General features: G+C 43.6%; 1 non-coding gene and 1 pseudogene across 1 annotated transcript; both read left to right on the forward strand.

Moving 5' to 3' along the window:
- Positions 1–5,455: 5,455 nt before the first annotated feature.
- Positions 5,456–7,267, forward strand: LOC149157431 (18S ribosomal RNA; annotated as a pseudogene).
- Positions 7,268–9,928: 2,661 nt separating this feature from the next.
- On the forward strand, positions 9,929–10,082 carry LOC149157432 (5.8S ribosomal RNA). The gene has a single exon (XR_016262148.1). It is a non-coding gene; the product is annotated as a 5.8S ribosomal RNA (ribosomal RNA).
- The last annotated feature ends 7,072 nt before the right edge of the window (positions 10,083–17,154 follow it).

A 17,154-nucleotide genomic window follows, 5' to 3' on the forward strand; every position in this document is an offset into this window, starting at 1 on the left:
CTGTGGGGAGCCCAAAGCTTTCCAAGTAGTGAAATGCATGAGACTAACCAACGCACCCTCATCTAGGACAATGCTAGGTATTGCCTTATCATAGGCATGTACCATAATTTGGAAAGGCACATGGGATGGAAGGCAGAATGTAGTCAAATGACTCCAGTCGAAGGAAACGACTGAGCTACTTGGTGGGGGAATCGTATAATTTCCCCCCTGCCCTACAGTAGCCGAAGAAGGACTCTCTTGATCAACAACGATAGGAGGGTCATTCTCGGACTTAGGAGAATCTGACGAGACGAGAAGAACATGAGCAGTAGAATCATGATGCTCCTCCGAGATAGAGTAATCAACAAGTGGTGAACCCAAGTCGACACTCTCTCCAACCAATGGTTGGTCTAGAACAGGCTTAGCATAGCAAGGCTCGGGAGGAGGACAGACAAGAGAAAAATCTAAGCCAATCTCTTTGTCAATGGGGAGAGGGTCTGAAGAGAGCCTCTGATAACCAACAGGAAGCTGGTGTGAAGAAGCTGTAAGACTGTCCAAAATGACGGAGGCTTCATCCATGAGCGGACAAAGGTGAAGGGGATGGTGGCCTTTACACAGTTTACAGGGGAATCAAATCTTCCCTTTCTTCTTACCGTTGCCAGTTGATAGGATAGTATCGCCTTGAGCTTCAGAAGATGATGAGGGTCGAACCAAATCATGAGACCATACTTCTAGGACCCTTGCAATGCCGGGAAAATCACGAAGAAGATGGTCACCCTTGCATAATTTACAAGGAAACTTAACCTTCCGCGGAGGAGCAGAAGGTGGTTCAACCTGGGATGGACTCGGAGCGGTAATTGCACAAGTGGCCTTGGATTTATCGGACTTCTTCTTCTTCTTCATCTTCTTCTTCTTCTTCTTAGGCTCCTGGTTACTTAATGTGAAACTTTCACCACACGAAGGAGGAGAGGAGGAGGAGGAAACAGGGGAAGAAGGCGCAGGCTCCATCTTGGAATCAACATGTCTTAGTTCGGACGAAGGAGACGGTGGAATAGGAGTCATAACACTCGGGGCCACCGAGGTTGAAAACAACCATATGGGCAAACCGATGGTTATCCCAGGAAACGACAATGTTGCCATATACGAAGCATTAACATTTCAAAATGAAGGAAAAGGACCAAGATTTCCATCTCGGGGAAAACGTTGGCCAGTAGACTTGGGGAATGTTGCCATCAAGAATGAGAAAGAACCCTACTCAAGCTAATGCAAACAAGATCTAACCGGGTATTGTGAATAATGGCCGAATAAATTTTAAGACACAGGAACAAAACTTGACCTTTTCATTTTTAAAGAGTCGAGAAAAGGACAAAATATGACTCTAGTCGCCTTCGAATATTTAATGAGCCTGAAGTGACAAGTGCTCAGATAGACCTTTTCTTTTAGGGAGTCTGAAAAGGAACTAAAGTGACTACTCTGGAGAAATAGGCAAAAAGGTTTACCAAACAAATCTGTAAAACTGCATATACACCTTGGCAGTCATATGAAAACCAAGGACTTTCCGTATGGCAGTCAATCTTCCCGAATGCTGTGTTCGGTGCGTTACAACGTGTAAGGTGGAAGACACGGCTTCCTATGGATAAAGGATGATAACCTAGTGGGGTCTCCACATATACTCGATAGTACGTGGGAGATCAAACCCGTACTAGACCACTATTGCGTCACGGAAGGAGGAATCACCCAACCTTGAGTGAAACAAAAGTGACTACGTTACCGACGCCGGAGCATGTCTCTAGCCTAGACCTCTAAATGTGTGTGTTATGTTCCAATGCATTGTTAGATTCATTCAGTTCATTTTAAAGTTGATCTTGGATTATGTTTCAGTTTTCAGGCCTTATCGTATGTAATGTCTCAAAGCCTAGGATGTAGCTAAAATGAATGAAGTATCCTTTTTCTTCGATGAACACCTGCCTATGGGAGGGTAGAGAGATCATTCCCAAACCAAGGAAACACACAGTCACTCAATGCAAGCAGACATCAATTCCTAAAATGCATGGATACTACTAATGAGAGATCTAAACATTCGCTTTTCAATATGCAACTTGAAATGCAAATTTTCTTTCAGTTTCGCATGCTAAATGAGATGCAATTTTTTATTTTGATGCCTTTAATCTAAAGAAATCAGTAAGCAACAAACAAATGTGGAAAACCGGTTGACCCCAAACAATTGTAATCTATGTCTGGGTAGCGAAGAGAAATCGAAACAATGACAAGATTGGTTCAACAACGATCACTAGATAATCAACCAAAAGTAAGCAAAGTGGAAGGCTCAATGAAACCAACAGCAAGTAGCAAACGAATCTTTGCAAACAAGCAACCAAGAAAAGCTGATCCAGCAAACTTGGAACAATAAAACTAGGTCACAAAGCAAAAAGGCAAGATTCGCTCAACAAAACTCACAAGAGAGTGCTTCAACCTCTCAACAGTGAAAAACAAGTCATAAACCAAGTGAGAACAATAGGGGCTACCAAGACTAACAGATTCAGGAGGCAGAATTGAAGAAATTCAATTCTACAGCAATCAGCGCGGGTAATACACAACAACAAAGCGTTGATAAAGAATGATGTGCAGCAACAATGCGATTTCAGCGCGGAAGTACATGCCTTTTCTGCGATGGTCTGATTTACAGAACCGTCGCGACTGTTAGGTGTAATAATGCGATGGACATGAAATTACAAAAAGGGTGGCGCGATGACAGCGCGACTAAATTAAAAAATGTGATGATGTTCAAAAAAAGCCCCATTCGAGCCAAAAACTCCCAAACAAAAACAGTCAATCTTTAAACAAACAAAGCATCTCCCAGACCAAGCCAGGAAACCCAGAAACAGACAACTAATCCCCAAACTTTTGAAAAGAGACCGAAACAAAAACTCAAGGCAAGAATGAACAAAAAGGGGAGAAAGGCCAGCTCCCCAGCGGAGTCGCCAATTTTTGAAGCAGGAAAGTGTTCCCTCTGCGGACAGAGGCAACCCCTCTAGCCCTAGAATGGGTCTAGTCACAAACAAGGACAAATCAACAACAATTCTCCTTAAATAGTTCAAGTTGGAGGCCTACCTCAACGAGTGGCGATGGAGTTCTGTTGTGCTGCTTCAGCTTCTGCTTCCTCCTCCTAGCGAGTAATCAACCTAAAACAAAGCAAGGAAATACAACAAAGCACATAACTGGATACAACAGAGAACTATTTACCCATAAAGTCAAGAAATCACGAGCTATCTAGTACATTGCATACAAGACATAGGAAAACATCATTGATTATATTAAATATGAAATAGAGTAAGCTTACAACCCAGCTCTTGACGTCATAAGCCTTCTCAGGAGGGTCCAGCTAGCATGTTCCTCAAACATTCACCCTTGAAGATGGATCTCCCAATACAAGTCTCTCTCACTCACAAGCTTCACACAAGATCAAAAGCACTTCACAACCTTCGTCAAGCTCTCAAAAAATCCCACACTTGTCACACCAGCTACCTATCAAACTCACAATACTACCAGCAACACTCCAAAGACTAAGAATTCCAAAACTAGCAGCTCATAGCAATGGTGAAAGCTTAAAAAGGAGAAGGAGTCTCCATGAATGATGGGAAGATAAACTTATCTCTAAGTAAGGTAGCACAAATGATGGAAAAGCCATGCCAGAGAAGGGAGGGCGACATAAACAAGGCCAATAACCAGGTCTGGAGTCATCTGGAAGCCCGACTATTAGAACAAACTCGCCCAAACTGGATCATTGCGGTACATAACTGCTCTGGCGCGCTGAAATCGCTACTGCATAATGGAGAACGTCATGTCATCACGATAAAATAAAAGCAACAGTCGCACTCTGTCATGAAATTCGACCATCGCGGGAATCACGTGTACTTCCATGATGGCAGCGCGTATGGACTATTTTGGAGCACTCATCAGTGCATTTATTTTGACAACAGTCACGATGATGCAGAAACTTTGGCAAAGTGGGTCATTTGGCAGCATCAGAGAGCATGAGCATGAATGATTTTGGACTCATGACACAGTAGGAAGACTGGGATGAAGGCAGTGACAAATTACTGTGTAACAGTGAGGCACTGTTCTCCTTATTGTAAAGTTAAGGGTTGGCATTCCTTTCAAAGTACACATCGTCCATGGTTGTGTTGGCTTTGAGGTTTTGATAGATGTGTTGGCCCATGTATTTGATCGAGTGGTCGACTTTTTCCTTGCATATCGTGTGTGTGGTAGGCCTTTTTGGTTGGAAATGTTAAGTCACAACATTTATGGGCATTTGTTGTTTCAATTGTGTATGTGCTTGTGGTCCAATGGGGAAAGGCTTGCTACGTTGATGGTGAGGTATATCTAGAAGAAGGATTTTGAGGTGGAACGCTTTGACCTCCTTCCTCTACATGCAGGTAGTTGTAGGTGAAAATTATTCATTTTCCAGTTGGTAAAGCTGTGGGAAATCTCCCAGGTTGTCTGTATGTAGGATGCGTGGGGTGCGGAGCTACCCAATCCCTCCTCTTGTTTGGATATGTTCTTGTATTGTGTAGCGAGCCTCTTGATTTGCATTTATTTCCTTCCTTTTCCTTCACATCGTCATTGCTGCAGGTGGTCAAGTAATCAAGGTCCACCATTCCTGCTGTCCAGGTGGACTCCTAGGTGGCCTCGGTGCGGAGTGGGGAGGGTTGGGGGGCATTTCGTAGAGAGGTTGTGGGATAGGTTGGTCTTTTTTAATTTCCTTCCATTTCCTTTTCATTGAGGCTATCATAGGTGATCATGCGATTGACGTCCATCATTGTTGTTGTCCCGGTCAACTATTAGGTGACCTCTATGCGGGGAGGGGAGGGTTGGGGGGCATTTCTAGGGGAGGCTGCAGGCTCGGCTTGTCTTGTATTATTTCCTTCCCTTCCCTTTGTGTCGAGGAAGTCGTAGGCGATCATCTAATCGATATCAACTATTGCTTCTATCTGGGTGGAATCCTAGGTGGCATTGGTGTGGGGAGGGGAGTTTTGTATGGCCTCTCTATGATAGGATTTGTGTTCGGTCATCCTCTTTTTATTTCCTTCCTTTTCCTTTGCATCGAGGCTATAGCAGGCGATCGGTAGATGGAGGTCCACCGTTGCTACTACTGGGGTGGACTCCTAGGTGGCCTCGGTGCGGGGTGTGGAGGCTTTTGGAGGCATTTCTAAGGGAGTGGGTGAGTGATCACTCGTTTTCTTGTTGGTTGGGGCGTGGTTGCAAAATCTAAAGTGGCCTTGGTGGTTGTGGCTCGACAGGTCTACCCATTTGTTCACCATGTCCTTGGAATTTGCGTGTGCTTCCTTCTTGAGATAAAAGAGGTGCAAGGCATACAAGTTTTACATGATATTTTGATATCTCTTTGACTTGTTGGGTGTTCAGGTTGGCTCTTAGTAAGAGAGCACCTAGAATTCCCTTTAAAGTGGGAGGGTGCTACCTAGTTTATCTTGCCAATGGTCATATCCTTGTCTCAAAGATGAAGCCATGCATGTCTAAGTATGAACTAATTTAGACTGTGAAACTGGGGATGGCTCATTAAATCAGTTATAGTATTTTGGATGGTACCATACTACTCTGATAACTGTAGTAATTCTAGAGCTAATACATGCACCAAGTCCCGACTCTTTGGAAGGGATGCATTTTTTAGATAAAAGGCCAGTGCGGGCTTGATCGCTTCTTCGGTGAATCACGGTAACTCGACGAATCACACAACCCTTGTGTTGGTGATGCTTCATTCAAATTTCTTCCCTATCAACTTTTGATGGTAGGATAGAGGCCTACCATGGTGGTGATGGGTGACGAAGGATTAGGGTTCAATTCTAGAGAGGGAGCCTGAGAAACGGCTACCACATCCAAGAAAGGAGGCAAGCGCACAAATTACCCAATCCTGACATGGGAAGATAGTGACAATAAATAACAATATTGGGCTCATCAAGTCTGGTAATTGGAATGAGTACAATCTAAATCCCTTAACGAGGATCCATTGGAGGGCAATTCTAGTGCCAGCAACTGTGGTAATTCCAGCTCCAATAGCATATATTTAAGTTGTTGCAGTTAAAAAGCTCATAGTTGGATCTTGGGTCATAAACGTCAGTCCGCCTACTCGGTGTGCACCTGCCCTTCCATCCCTTTTGTTTCCGGCATGCTCTTGGCCTTAATTGGCTGGGTTACGGCACCAACACTGTTACTTTGAAAAAATTAGAGTGCTCAAAGCTAGCTTATGCTCTTAATACATTAGTATGGAATAATGTGATAGGAGTCTGGTCCTATTGTGTTGGCCTTTGGGACCGAAGTAATGATTAATAGGGACTATAAGGGGCATTCGTATTTCATTGTCAAAGGTGAAATTATTGGAATTATGAAAGACGGACCACTGCTAAAGCAATTTCCAAGGATGTTTTAATTAATCAAGAAAGAAATTTGGGGGCTCGAAGACGATCAGATATCATCCAATCTCAACCATAAATGATGTTGACCAGGGATCGGCGGATGTTGCTCTAAGGACTCTTCCAACACCTTCTACGAAATCAGAGTGTTTGGGTTTCGAGGGGAGTATGGTCGCAAGGCTAAAACTTAAAGGAGTTGATGGAAGGGCACCACCAGGAGTGGAACCTGCAGCTTAATTTGACTCAACACGAGGAAACTTACAAGGTCCAGACATAGTAACGATTGATAGATTGAGAGCTCTTTCTTGATTCTATGGGTGGTGGTGCATGCCTGTTCTTAGTTGGTGGAGCAATTTTTCTGTTTAATTTTGATAACGAATAAGACCTCAGCCTGCTAACTAGCTACGTGGAGGTTCCCCTTTGCGGCCAACATCTTAGAGGGACTATGGCAATTTAGGCCATGGAAGTTTGAGGCAATAACAGGTTTGTGATGCCCTTAGATGTTCTGGGTCGCACACGAGCTACACTAATGTAGCCAACGCGTTTTTCTTCCTGGTTCGATAGGATCAGGAAATCTTCTCAAATTGCATCATGATGGGGATAGACCATTGCAGTTATTGGTATTCAACGAGGAATTCCTAGTAAGTGCGTATCATCAACTCGTGTTGACTACGTCCCTGCCCTTTGCACACACTGCCTGTCAGTCCTACCGATTGAATGATCCAGTGAAGTGTTCGGATTGCGTCGATGATGGTGGTTCGCCACCATCCATGTCATGAGAAGTTCATTGAACCTTATCATTTAGAGGGAGGAGAAGTTGTAACAAGGTTACTGTAGGTGAACCTATAGTAGGATCATTGATATCAGGGGTTTTCTTTTCTGGTTTGGGTTGGTTGGATTTCGATTGCAATGTGGGACTGTCAAGTGTGTCTCCAGGGGAGCAGGTTTGGTGTTTGGCGGGAACATTGTTGGTTTCTTGTCTTGAGGTAACACTTGTTTTTTTGTGTGTGTGCTTGCAAGCCATGCTTGTGGTTGTCCCACCCATCCTTTGTTTTTCTTTCCCCCAATGTGTTTCTGTAGGAGGTTCGGAAGCTTGTTTCTTGGGAGCCTTTTCGACAATCTATTCGACCAGGCATGGTTGCTGTAGTTGAGGTGCTTGGGAAATATGATGGATAAATTTAGACTCATGTGTAGCAGTGGTGCTCGATCTTTTGTTTGTTGGAAGGCATGGGCCAAGGGTGTGGAGGTGAGATTTTTTGCTGGTGGTTGGGTCAAGGGAGTGGTTGCGTGCGCGCCTGGTAGCTCAAACCTTATGTGAGGGGAAATTGTTGCAGTGGGGTCAGTATGGGATGGATGAAGAGCAGTTCAACCTGTTAAACTGGCCACCCTAGTCCTCCTGATCGTTCCTTGATATGCCCTCATGGAAGGATTGGGTGTCCAAGTAATGAAAAACCCCTCCCTTGGTCTGAGCTCCATCGAGATTGAAATTTTCCCCACCAATGGGCATGAGGGTGGAAATGTTATCTTGTGCCTTTGTCATTGAGGGAATTCCTCATCCTCTCACGAGCCACTCCGCTTCTAAGGAAAAAAGAAGTAGTAGGTTGTGTCCTTGTTCCTCCCTTCAGATTGTGGGTTTTTTGTGGGACTTGGTCATTTATTTGTTTCGTGGTGTGCGCTTTGCGAATGTTCCCCTATTTATTGGCCTTTCGCCATTGATGTATTTGTGGCCCATGGCTTTCTCTAGCATTGAGTTTCAGCCCGTGACAACTCCTGTTTGGAGTTTGATTCTTGACCCCCGTTGACTTTCTCGCTGGAAAGATTTTTGGGTGTTTTATACATGGAGGGGTGCAATAGTGGGGTGGGTTTGTTATTAGTAGTCTATTTATCGTTTGAAGCCTTTTGTTGGGTTGGGGGGTTGTTTACCTCTCAGTAACATGCTCTAGACATTGGTCTCATTGTGGCCCTTGTCTTTTCTAGTGGTCAAGTTTAGGTTGTGATTTATTTTCTTGGTTGTTTGATTGTTGTTTGTTATGGTGTAAGCTAGAAAGGGTGTTGTGTTGTAATATATGTGGGAGGGTGTGAAGAGGTGGGATGATTTTTGATTGGGTGCCTTTTTTTATTTCTTTTTGGTTTGCGGACATCTACTCGGCGTGCTGTTGATATTGTCTCTTTTCTTGGGATCTTTGTTTCTTTGGTGTTTTATTCTTCCCTTCTTCCTTTTGGCCCTAGCTTTTGTGGAGAAGAGGTGGGATTATTGTGGATTGGTGTTCGAGAAGGACGAAAAGCAGTGCAAGTTCCTGGGGTGGCCACCCTAGTCCTTCTTAATCACCATCCCCTACATTTCCCCCACTTTTTGTGAAGGCACGGGTTTGGGAAGCTTGTTCTCTGTTTGAGCCTTCCCTTGTGAGCTAGTAGCCACATTTGATATCTCTTGCTTTCATGTTGTTTTCTTCCCTTCTTTCTTTTGGCCCCTAGCTTTATGGAGAAAAGGTGGGATTGTTGTGGATTGATGTTCAAGAAGGATGACAAGCAGTGCGAGTTCTGGGGGTGGCCACCCTAGTCCTTCTTGATAGTCGTCCCCTGTAGTTCCTCCCATTTTGCGAAGGTGGGGGGTTGGGGAAGCTTGTTCTCTGCATGAGCCTCCTATTGTGAGACAGTAGACACATTTGATATCTCTCTTTCTTTCATGTTGTTTTCTTCCCTTCTTCCTTTTGGCCACTAGCTTTATGGAGAAATGGTGGGATTGTTGTGGATTGGTGTTCAGGAAGGACAAAACGCAATGCGAGCCCCTAGGGTGGCCACCCTAGACCTTCTCAATCATCATCCCCTAGAGGTCCCAGCTTTTTTCCAAGGCACAAGGTTGGGGAATCTTGTTCTCTATTTGAAGCCTTCCCTTGTGATCCAATAGCCACGTTGATATCCCTTTCTTTCATGTTGTTTTCTTCCCTACTTTCTTCTAGCCCCTAGATTTATGGACAAAAGGTGGGATTGTTGTGGATTGGTGTTCGAGAAGAAAAAAAAGTAGTGTGAGTTCCTGTGGTGGCCACCCTAGTCCTTCTCGATTTCGTCCCCTTCAATTCCCCCCTTTTGTGAAGGCACGGGGCTTGGGAGGCTTGTGCTTTGTTTGAGCCTCCCCTTGTGAGCTGGTAGCCACATTTGATCTCTATTTCTTTCACCTTGTTTTCTTACCTTCTTCCTTTCGGTACCTAGTTTTACAGAGAAAAGGGGGAATTGTTGTGTGGTGTTCGAGAAGGATTAGAAGTAGTTTGAGCTCCTGAGCTGGCCACCCTAGTCCTTCTCGATTGCTGTTCCATGCATTTTCCCCATTTTTGCAAGGGCATGGGGCTTGAGGAGAATGTTCTCTATTTGAGCCTCCTCCTGTGAGGGGGGTAGACACCTATGTTTCTCTTTCTTTCATGTGTTTTTCTTCCTTTCCTCCTTTTCACCCTTAGCCTTAAATTTTTTGTGGGGGGTGCCCCTATTTAGTGTTGTGGCAGATTTTTTTGGTAATACGTGGAAATGACTCCTGGCAATGGATATCTCAACTCTTCTTACAATGAAGAACATAGAGAAATGTGATAGTTAGTGTGAATTTCAAAATCCCGTGAATCATCAAGTTTTTGAACACAATTTGAGCCCAAGGCCTTGGTCGAGGGCATGTCTGTCTAGGCGTCACATCCCATTCAAACGCACTCCCTACAATATGTTAGGGAGCAACAAAGCTAGTTGTCTGTGCCCAATGTGGTGCGGTTTGCTGAAATACCTCAAGCGATGTTTCTTGGTGTGCGTTAGGGAGCAATGATCTTGTCCCCTTGGAAGGGCATTCGGCGTTAATTGATACAGGCTTTGTGTGACATCGCTCGAACTTGCTTTTCTCTCTCTTTTCCTCCCATCAGGTAGGGCGGATTTAGCTCCAACCTTGCGACCTCAGCTCAAGTGAGAACACCCGCTTAGTTTAAGCATATAATTAAGTAGAGGAAAAGAAACTTACAAGGATTCCCCTAGTAGCGGCAAGCGAACCGGGAAGAGCCCAACATGAAAATTGGGTGGCAACGTCATCTGAATTGTATTCTATAGAAGCATCCTCAATGGCAGACCTGAGCCAAGTCCCTTGGAAGGCACCACCTGAGAGGGTGATAGCCCCGTTGGGCCGAGACCTTGCTGCATCATGTTATAGACATTTTTGTGCCTTACAACTCTAAGCATGAAATGTTCATAAGCGAAGGGATCCTAAGTCCCTAAAAGTGTTGTTCCTGCCCCTAAAGGAACAAGGTCAACAAATTACAGCTTCTCCCAGAAGTTCTCCACCAGAAACTGCTCAGAATCAGTCAAATCAGGATCATTTCAGCTGCTCCACTAGCTACCTGCGTTGCATAGCACCCAAGTACACTAGCTAGGTGCGTTGCAATGCACCTAAATGCACTACCAGGGTGTGTTGAGCGGGAAATGACAAATGGCAGTGCCATTCCGCAAGGTGGAAAGACAATGGAAGCTTCTAGAATCTTCCCCTATGACACTTGCCTCACTAAGTTCGACTAAGGATGAGTAAGAGGCTCTCAGTCTCCAAGTGGAAGAAAAAACTGACAGAGAGAAGCCACTAGTCAGATGACAAGCTGACTCATCTTCTTTGCATACATCTATATATGGATCCCTCATCCCAGAGATCCAGAGGCTGGAATTTTGTACATTGCAGAGAATTATTGTTGGTTTTGAGATTGATTTCAGAGTATTGGGTGATTTATGCTTTGTTGGAGGTGAAGAAGGGATTCCTTTGCTGGGAGGTTGATGCTGGATCGGGAATCATTGGTTGTATCTCCTCCTGGATCTTCTTGTTATATCAATAAAACTATTTGAGTTTCTCCTACATGCTTGTGTATCATTGATGTTTTGTTACATTTGTATGTTTAGCTTAAATCTGATCCTAAGCTATTTATGAATATAAATCCATGTCTTTGTGTAGTTTTCTTCTTCTGTGATCTTACAGGAACTTCGTGAAGATGGGCAAGTAAGGGAGCAGGTAGCTGGAAGTTGTCAAAGGGGAGAGAGATTGGATCAAAGGACTAGCGCAAGATACAGGTTGGTTCATCCTATTCCTCTTCATTTATAGTTCATAAAGAAGAATACAAAAGTATTTTTCTCTGTTTGTTGCTAAGGCATTGTCACACCTTAGTGGGATAGGTGTTATAGACAATTTTGTGCCTTGCAGCATCAGGCATGAATTGTCAATAATCCAAGGGATCCAAAGTCCCTAAACATGATGTTCCTACCCCTAGAGGAACAAGGTCAGCAAACCAACAGCTCTCAGATCAGTTCTCCACCTGAAAACACTAAAAAACAAGCAATCCTGAAATCAAAGCAGGTGCTCCACTAGGCTTCTGCGCTGAAACTCAACTCCTCCATGGTGTACCTGCGTTGCAAAGCAGGTAGAACAAAGGCCACCTGTGCTGAGCGAGATGGGACAAGTGGCACACTGAGTCATTGCTCTGGAATCTTCCAAAAATGACACTTGGATCAGGGATTTCGCCTTGTGATGAGTCAGAGGCTCTGTTTCTCCAAGTGGAAGCAAGGTTCTCCAAGTGGACTCAAGAACTGAAGATCAACTGAAGAGAGAGAGGACACAAGGCAGCTACACATCAGTTGCAAGTTGACTCATCCTTTCTCAATTCATCTATATATTGAGCTCTCTCCTATGAGCTCAGGAGGCTGGAATTTTGTGCAAAGTAATGATATGCTGTTGGTTTCACTATAGAACTATTGGGTGATTGCTTGAAGGAGGTGAAGAGGAGAAATTCTTTCTGCTGGGAGGTGTTGCTGGATTGGGGCCTTCAATGGTTGTAACACTCTCAGAACTTTACTTCTTCCATTAATAAAAGCTATTGAGGTTCTTCTATATGCACTTGTTTCAATGATGTATTGTGATGATTGTATATTTGATTTATGCTAATCCTTGAATCAGTTATGATTGCATGCTTCTTGTAGTTTCCTTATTTGTTATTTTGCAGGATCTCATTGTAGCTGGGCCAACAAAAGAGCAAGGAGCTGGGAGCAAGCAGCAAAGAGAAGAGTTTGGATTCGACATTAAGCGCAAGGCAACAGTTAGTGCATTTCTTCATTCTCTCTTGCTTTCATAAAGAAGTAAACCTTAAGTAGTTTTGTTTACAGTTGTTGCTGAGGTACTATCACCCTTAGAGTGGGATAGGGTCATCCGAGTCAGATACTTTTCCCTACAACAAACTGGCGACTCCACTGGGGATCGTATCTGTTTGATTGTTTGTAGTATTTTGCTATTCATTTCCTGAACAAAAGAGTACCAAATCGAAAAGCTTTTGACTATATCAAAAGCGAAGTAGAGGGCAGCTACTCTAGCTCATTTCTGAGCATGTTCATGATTTGAAGAGCTGATCTACAAGGATCCTTGTAAGCTCTTAGTGATAGCTTTTCATCTTCCTTGTCATCCCTTAGTGTGTGCTTGACTGATGGCTTCTGATTTGAGCAAAAACTGTGAATTTTTGAGAAAATTGTGACCCGGAAACTGTGAAAACGAAACTTTCGTTTTCCAAAGCAGGTAGTACACAGGCTACCTGCTTTGCAACGTAGGTCCCGAAGGGGCTACCTGCGCTGAGAGCCAGACTGGCTGTGCAGCACATGCGTTGGCCCAATTTTGCCTTGTGCATTTGGGGTTTCCTCCCTTTTTCCTGCCTGTTTTCACTATAGTTTTGCAGTCAGTTGTCAGTCTTAGTACCTATCTGAAACCAACCTTACTTGCCATCATTCTGCCTCTGTTATATAACGAAATTGTACTTGTTCTTTTGTATTTCTTTCATCATTTACAATTTCCCATAACGAAAGTGAACTAGTCTTGCTTTTGGCCTCTTAAATCTGAACCTGTGTTAGGCATTTTGCTGGTCTAAAGAGTTAGCTTGTTTGCTGTCCATAGCTGATTAGTCTTTTTACTTTCGTCATTATGGTTTGATTTCATGTATTTCCAGTGATTAAACAAGTAAATCTTAAGGTGTCTTTTGATTTTGGACTAGCTTGTTTACTTTCGCTTTAAATCGAAATAAAAGTTATATAACAACTTTCTTTTTGTAACACATCAACATTAAGAAAGGGAAAATAAAATACATGCATTGTGCATTTTGCATTTGACTGTTTGCATGACGATTTAGGAAATTTTGCATTAGTGTGTGCTCTATGATCTGTGTGAAAAGATTTGCCTTTCTTCTCCTCAGTAGTTAAGATTTTCAAAGTTGAAAGATTGAAAATTTTGCTTCTCATCTTAGACTGCATTCAGGAATTTGTTACATACATCTCGTGGTGATCCTTAAAGGCAAACTGCTAAGCAAGATCAACATTAAAATAAATTCAATTTACATAACAACGCTTTGTAACATAACGCAAACACATAGAGGTCTAGGTAGAGACGTGTTCCGGCGTCGTTGAACGTAGTGACTGTCGATCTCTACGAAGGAGGGTGATTCCTCCCGAGAGTCGGTGGCACTAATACGGACTTGTGCTCCCACGTACCGTCGCGTATATATTGGGAGACCCCTATAGGCATATATCCTTTATCCTTAGGAAGCCGTGTCTGCCGCCCTACTGATCGCAATGCAGTGAACACAGCATTCACGAAGATTGACCACACGTACCGTAAAACATATTCTGTGGTTTTGCGAAAGGTTTGGCACACCCTCTGCCTAGATCTCCAGAGCAGTTTCTTTTGGCCTTTTTCAAACTCTATAACTGAAAAAGTCCAACCGAGCATTTGTCACTTCGGGCTCGTTAATACATCGAAGGAGACTAGAGTCATCTTTAGCTTTTTCTCGACTCTTAAAACATGAAAAAGCAAAGTTATGTCTAAAAGCGTCTAATAAAATTCATTCAAATCGGAAACACAATTTTTCCCCTTTATATTTTAGTTGATCGAGTAATCCGCAATCATGGAAGAAAGTCAATTGAATATCCGTCGTTCACGGAGGCTTGCGAGTCAACCGTCTTTGTCTCCGGAGTCGAAAACAGTCCGGGCAAAGCGATCTCGTCGAACCAGTTCAAAATCTCCTTTAAAAGTTAGAACAAGTGTTCCAACAACATCTAAGATTTTGGTTACTCCAAACATTTCCGGAAACTCTGCCTCTATAGAAGAAGTTCAACCGCAGCAGAAGGACAGTAATACTAATCCTAGTCTGGGGGCAAATACTTGTATAACTGGACCAGTTCCATCTATAACTGGTCTAGAGAGCTTTGTTCCTCAAACATCTGTCGCTGTCGATACAACCCCTTCTTCGGCACCGGAAATCTTTTACGGACCTGACGGTCTTCCTCTTCCACCTGGTCTGATTGTGATAGAGGAAATTATAGAGGAACCGCAAGTATCCACTCCAACTCATTTTGGAGTAGGGGTCACTCTATTTCCTGCTACAACAGAAGTTTGTCCATCACCAGTGGAAGTTCTTGTAGAATCACTAGGCAATCAATTGGATAGACTCAAAATGTCTGAACAACCGTCGACATCTAGGACTGTGTTGAATGACATGGCGACGACAGAATTACCTGCTGCAAATCTAACAATGTTCGCCGGCATACCATCTGTCCCAACTAGCTCTCAATCGCTAGAAGGAGTCCACCAAGGGACTATCTCGGCAGTATGGTCTGTTCCTGTTTGTTCCGGAGTAATGTCTGGTAACTCTTATGGTGAGACTCATCAAATTGACCCTTTTGGGAATCAATTTAGGCCATCCAGTCCTCCAGGACAATCAATTGCCTTGAGTTCTGGATTACCACCGTATGGGGAGCAGTATGCCCTTTCATTACCCCCTCCGGGAGGGTACCCATACGGGAGTTCTCAACCTTATTCAAGTTATGGCGGAATTGCAACAAGTAGTTGGGCACCTATGCTATCCCAACCACCAAGAGTTGTATATTCTATGCAACAGTGTGTACCTGTGACGAACATCCCAACTACACCGGCTATTGTAACCGTGTCACAAGTTCAAACGATGCCTGTTGTATGTCAACCTCAGATTTCTCAGGTTCTCATGCAACAGCCCCTTGACCCTGCGACCCAACCACAATTGCCTATTGGTGGGGCGACACAAGTACAATCGGGTACAATTACCCCACATCTTGGTCCAATGGTTAGTGTAGCACAACAACCCATGGTATCGCAACCGTGGATAGTGCAATACCAACAGCCACAATTCCAACAAGTGTACCAAGGTTCTGAACAACAAATATTTGCGAATACTGGACAACCATATATCCAAAATGGTCAAAATCAACCACTTTATAGTGGTCAAGTCCATCAACCGTATCAATTATACCAACATCAACTCCATTATGCTGGTATGCAAAGACCAACTGTTCAGGCAATTCCATCGTACCCTGGTTACGCTTCCCCAAACTTGAATCAACAGTTACCATTCGTGGCGACTTTAGAGTTGCCTGATTTACATCAGTTAACCAATGATCCAATTGCTTACGCCCCATGGTGGCCAGTGATCCCGCACAAACTTCCATCCGACATTCCTAAATTCAATGGAAATCCAGGTGAAGACCCGTCGAATCATGTGATGACATTTCATCTATGGTGTTCCTCGAACACTTTAAATGATGATTCGATAAGGCTTCGCATCTTTCAGAGGACATTGATAGGTCCAGCAGCGAAATGGTATATAGAATTGCCAAGAGCTTCGTTCGACAATTTTAGCTCCCTTGCCACGACATTCTTAACCCACTTTCAATTACCAATAAGGTATGAAACGGGAACAGAGATATTGACCAACTTCAAACAGACAACCGCAACTCATATATCAGATCATATACATGAGTGGTGACGTCGACGAAGAATGGTTAAAACATGCGTTCCTGATCAGCTTTTAGCTGAGTGGTTTATAAAGTCGTTACTTCCGGCCATAACGGAAGATGTGGCGAAGGGGGGAGTCGTAACAGAAGAGCAGGTTATTGCTCGTGCGCAATATTTGGACTTTGTATATACTTAGTCCGGCATGCTCTATGAAAAAATACCAGACGCCCCTAGACCAGAGTTTTCAATCCCTCCTCCTCCTAAATCAAATAGTGACTCTCATGCCGGCGATGGCGTGATTGGCACGGCAAACACGAATCCAAAAAGGGCCAATCAAAAGAAGGCCCGTAAGGATTCGAATCAAAATGCGCATGAGGATATTCTTGCTTCGGAAGTAAATGCCGTATCAGCAGATAAAGGAAAAGAAACCAATCAACCAGGAAGCAAGAAGAAACAAAACAAAGGGAAGAAGAAGAAACAGGATGAGTCATCCCCTGGAAAAAATTCTTCAAGCCCTCCTGGAGATAGGAAACCACCTTATGGGTGTCAGATATGTGATGAGGATCACTGGACAAGAGAATGTCCATACAAAGCTGAGTTTAAAAGATTCTTGAAGAATTCGCATACCCCAGCTATATTAACTGATCCGTTTCCCAATCCAAGTCAAAATCTGGTTGATAGTAGAAATGCTTCCCCGTCGCAAGTGCTTATGTTGTTGATCTCTAAGCAACAAAATGATGCTTTGATTTCGACAAGGAACAAAGATTACGGGAATCCTCAACTGTCGAACGGCAAGGAAAAAGATCAACCAAGCAGTTCGACAACAACTTCGTCAGAAGTTGTACCACCTATAATTCCTGAATTAACATTAAAACCGCCTAAGGGAGTAGTACACAAGTCGACATTTAATCCTCGCGCCAGGGCGGCGCAGCATTATAACATAGT

This window comes from Pinus tabuliformis, chromosome 5_2 (genome assembly GCF_031772625.1).
Source record: "Pinus tabuliformis cultivar Carrire ecotype Pingquan chromosome 5_2, CPIR1, whole genome shotgun sequence".
Lineage (NCBI taxonomy): Eukaryota > Viridiplantae > Streptophyta > Pinopsida > Pinales > Pinaceae > Pinus > Pinus tabuliformis.